The sequence below is a fragment of the Hypanus sabinus genome, unplaced genomic scaffold, assembly GCF_030144855.1.
Source record: "Hypanus sabinus isolate sHypSab1 unplaced genomic scaffold, sHypSab1.hap1 scaffold_1696, whole genome shotgun sequence".
In the NCBI taxonomy this organism is placed as follows: Eukaryota; Metazoa; Chordata; class Chondrichthyes; order Myliobatiformes; family Dasyatidae; genus Hypanus; species Hypanus sabinus.
Genome location: NW_026779780.1, coordinates 30,663 through 35,746, shown reverse-complemented (window position 1 = coordinate 35,746; position 5,084 = coordinate 30,663).

Below are 5,084 nucleotides of genomic sequence, written 5' to 3'. Positions count from 1 at the left end.
TTTCAAAGGGATAGAGAGGGGGGAAAAGGGCAGGACAGGTGGCATTACTGGTCAGGAATACTATTACAGCTACAGAAAGGGTGGGTAATATAGCAGGATCCTCTTTTGATTCAGTATGGGTGGAAGTCAGGTACAGGAAGCAAGCAGTTACTCTACCGGGGTATTCTACAGGCCCCCAGGTTGCAGCAGAGATACCGAGGAGCAGATTGGGAGGCAGATTTTGGAAAGGTGCAAAAATAACAGGGTTGTTATCATGGGTGACTTTAACTTCCCTAATATTGATTGGCACTTGATTAGTTCCAAGGGTTTAGATGGGGCAGAGTTTGTTAAGTGTGTCCTAGATGGATTCCTGTCTCAGTATGTTGACAAGCCGACGAGGGGGAATGCCATACCAGATCTAGTATTAGGTAACGAACCGGGTCAGGTCAGAGATCTGTCAGTGGGTGAGCATCTGGGGGACAGTGACCACCGCTCCCTGGCCTTTAGCATTATCATGAAAAAGGATAGAATCAGACAGGACAGGACAATTTTTAATTGGGGAAGGGCAAATTATGAGGCTATAAGACTAGAACTTGCGGGTGTGAATTGGGATGATGGTTTTGCAGGGAAATGTACTCTGAACATGTGGTCGATGTTTAAGGATCTCTTGCAGGATGTTAGGGATTAATTTGTCCAGCTGAGGAAGATAACGAATGGTAGGGTGAAGAAACCATGGGTTACAAGTGAAGTGGAAAATCTAGTCAGGTGGAAGAAGGCAGCGTACACGAGGTTTAGGATGCAAGGATCAGATGGGTCTATTGAGGAATATAGGGTAGCAAGAAAGGAGTTTAAGAAGGGGCTGATAAGAGCAAGAAGGGGGCATGAGAAGGCCTTGGCGAGTAGGGTAAAAGAAAACCCCGAGGCATTCTTCAATTATGTGAGGAACAATAGGATGACAGGAATGATGGTAGGACCGATTAGAGATAAAAGTGGGAAGATGTGCCTGGAGGCTGTGGAAGTGAGCGAGGTTCTCAATGAATACTTCGCTTTGGTATTCACCAATGAAAGGGAACTTGATGACGGTGAGGACAATATGACTGAGGTTGATGTTCTGGAGCATGTTGATATTAAAGGAGAGGAGGTGTTGGAGTTGTTAAAATACATTAGGACGGATAAGTCCCCGGGGCCTGCCGGAATATTCCCCAGGCTGCTCCACGAGGCAAGGGAAGAGATTGCTGAACCTCTGGCTAGGATCTTTATGTTCTCGTTGTCCAGGGGAATGGTACGGGAGGATTGGAGGGAGGCGAATGCTGTCCCCTTGTTCAAAAAAGGTAGTATGGATAGTCCAGGTAATTATAGATCAGTGAGCCTTACATCTGTGGTGGGAAAGCTGTTGAAAAGGATTCTTAGAGATAGGATCTATGGGCATTCAGAGAATCATGGTCTGATCAGGGACAGTCAGCATGGCTTTGTGAAGGGCAGATCGTGCCTAACAAGCCTGATAGAGTTTTTTGAGGAGGTGACCAGGCTTATAGATGAGGGTAGTGCAGTGGATGTGATCTATAAGGATTTTAGTAAGCATTTGACAAGGTTCCACACGGTAGGCTTATTCAGAAAGTCAGAAGGCATTGGATCCAAGGAAGTTTGGCCAGGTTGATTCAGAATTGGCTTGCCTGCAGAAGGCAGATGGTCATGGTGGAGGTAGAACAATCAGATTGGAGGGTTGTGGCTAGTGGAGTCCTGCAAGGATCTGTTCTGGGACCTCTTCTTTTTGTGATTTTTATTAACGACATGGATGTGGGGGTAGAAGGGTGGGTTGGCAAGTTTGCAGACAACACAAAGGTTGGTGGTGTTGTAGACAGTGTAGACGATTGTCGAAGATTGCAGAGAGACATTGATAGGATGCAGAAGTGGGCTGAGAAGTGGCAGATGGAGTTCAACCCAGAGAAGTGTGAGGTGGTACACTTCCGAAGGACAAACTCCAAGGCAAAGTACAAAGTAAATGGCAGGATAGTTGGTAGTGTGGAGGAGCAGAGAGATCAGGGGATACATGTCCACAGATCCCTGAAAGTTGCCTCACAGGTAGATCGGGTAGTTAAAAAAGTTTATGGGGTGTTAGCTTTCATAAGTCAAGGGATAGAGTTTTAGAGACGTAATGTAATGATGCAGCTCTATAAAACTCTAGTTAGGCCACACTTGGAGTACTGTGTCCAGTTCTGGTCACCTCGCTATAGGAAGGATGTGGAAGCATTGGAAAGGGTACAGAGGACATTTATCAGGATGCTGCCTGGTTTAGAGAGTATGGATGATGATCAGAGATTAAGGGAGCCAGGGTTTACTCTTTGTAGAGAAGGAGGATGAGAAGAGACATGATTGAGGTGTGCAAGATATTAAGAGGAATAGACAGAGTGGACAGCCAGCGCTTCTTCTCCAGGGCACCACTGCTCAGTACAAGAGGACATGGCTTTAAGATAAGGGGAGGGAAGTTCAAGGGGGATATTAGAGGAAGGTTTTTCACTCAGAGAGTGGTTGGTGCATGGAATGCACTGCCTGAGTCAGTTGTGGAGGCAGATACACTAGTGAAGATTAAGAGACAACTAGACAGGCATATCGAGGAATTTGAGGTGGGCGGTTATATGGCAGGCAGGTTTTGAGGGTCTGCACAACATTGTGGGCCGAAGGGCCTGTAATGTGCAGTACTATTCTATGTTTTATGGAGCATATAGAGATTAAAGAGGAGGAGGTGCTTACTGCCTTACAGCAAATAAAGGTAAATAAATCCCCCAGGCCTGACATGATATTTTCTCGGACCTTGAGACAGACTCGTGTAGAAATTGCAGGGGTCCTGGCAGAAATAATTAAAATGTCCTTCGCCACAAGAGCGGTGCTGGAGGATTGGAGGGTAGCTCATGTTGTTCCGTTGTTTGAAAAAGTCTCCAAAAGTGCACCAGGTAATTACAGGCCAGTGAGCCTGACATCGGTGTTAGGTAAATTATTGGAAGGTGTTCTGAGAGATCGGATTTACAAGGAGTTGGATAAGCATTGGCTGATTAAAGATAGTCAGCATGGCTTTGTTCATGGCAGATCGTGTTTAATGAATCCTGTAGAGTTTTTCAAGGAGGTTACCAAGAATGCACATGAAGGAAAAGCTGTGGATGTTGTCTACATGAACTTTAGTAAGGCTTTTGACAAGGTCCCACATGGGAGGTTAGTTCAGAAGGTTCAGACAGTAGGTATCCATGGAGAGTTTGTAGATTGGATTCAAAATTGGCTGTGTGTGAGAAGACAGAGAGTGGTGGCGGATCATTGCTGCTGAGACTGGAGGCCTGTGACTAGTGGTGTGTCTCAGGGATCTGTGCTGGGACCATTGTTGTTTGTTGTCTATATCAATGATCTAGATGATAGTGTGATAAGTTGGATCAGCAAGTTTGCTGATGACACTAAGATTGGAGGCGTTGCGGACAGCGAGGAAGGCTTTCAAAGCTTGCAGAGGGATCTGCACCAACTGGCAACATGGGCCAGAAAATGGCAGATGGAAATTAATGCAGACAAGTGTGAGGTGTTCCATTTTGTAAGGACAAATCAAGGTAGGACATAGACAGTAAATGGTAGGGCACTGAGGAATGCGCAGGAAGAAAGGGATCTGGGAGTTCAGATACATAATTCCCTGAAAGTGGCGTCACTGGTAGACAGGGTTGTAAAGAAGGCTTTTGGCATCCGGGCATTCATAAATCAAAGTTGAGTATAGGAGTTGGAAAGTTATGGTGAGGTTGTATAAGACATTGGTGAGGCCAAATTTGGAGTATTGTGTGCAATTCTGGTCACTGAACTATAGGACGGATATCAGTAAGACTGAAAGTGTGCAGAAAAGATCTGCGAGGATGTTGCCGGCTCTTCAGGAGTTGAGTTACAAGGAAGGATTGAACAGGTTAGGACTTTAATCCTTGGAGCGCAGAAGAATGAGGGGAGATTTGTTAGAAGTTTAGACAATTACGAGCGGAATAGACAGGGTAGATGCGAATGGGCTCTTTCCACACGGATTAGGAGAGATAAATTACAAAAGGACTTTGCTTCAGGGTGAAAGGGGAAAGGTTTAGGGGGAACGTCCTCACTCAGAGAGTTGTGAGAGTGTGGAACGAGCTGCCATCTGATGTGGAAAATGCGGACACACTGTTAGGTTTTAAGAATAAATCTGATAGATGCATGGATGGGAGAGGTCTGGAGGGCGATGGACTGGGTGCAGGTCAATGGGACTAGCGGAATAAAGTTTTGGCACAGAGCAGAAGGGCCGAATGGCTTGTTTTCTATGCTGTAGTGTTCTATGATTTTACGATTCTATGAAGGAATATGGGGAGGTCAGTTGCCACAGGAAGAAGGGGGATGGGGAAGAGAGATCCCACAGGTGGAAGGGGGATGGAGAAGTGAGATCCCACAAGCGGAAGGCGGATGTGGAAGTGAGATCCCACAGGAGGAAGGGGGATGGGGTAGAGAGATCCGACAGGAGGTAAGGGGATGGGAAAGATAGATCCCACAGGAGGAAAGCGGAATGGGAAGGGATACCACTGGAGGGAAGGGAATGGGGAAGAGAGAACCTTCAGGAGGAAGGGGGATGGGGAAGAGAGATCTGACAGGAGGAAGGGGGATGTGGAAGATAGATCCCACAGGATGAAATAGGAATGGGAAGGGATACCACTGGAGGGAAGGGGATGGGGAAGAGAGAACCTAGAGGTGGAAGGGGGATGGGGAAGAGAGAACCCATAGGAGGATGGGGGATGGGGAAAAGAGATCTGAGAGGAGGAAGGGGGATGAGGCAGAGAGATCCCATAGGAGGAAGGGGGATTGGAAGAGAGATCCGAAAGGAGGAAGGGGAATTTTTGTACGCGTGTGTTGGGTCTGAACAGAGACCCAGAGGAGATGCGGCCTCGCTCTCTGTGTATCTGGTAGTGAGCAAAGTCACAAACAGGAAAGGGCAGGGGAGGGCATTCTCACAATGGTATTTCTTTCCTTCTCACTGAGACAGTCTGCAGACGGCCTCTTGTCCCTCACCGGGAAGGGGGTGTGAATCTCTGACCCACCTCCTGCAGTCAGTGTCGGTCTGGGTGTCA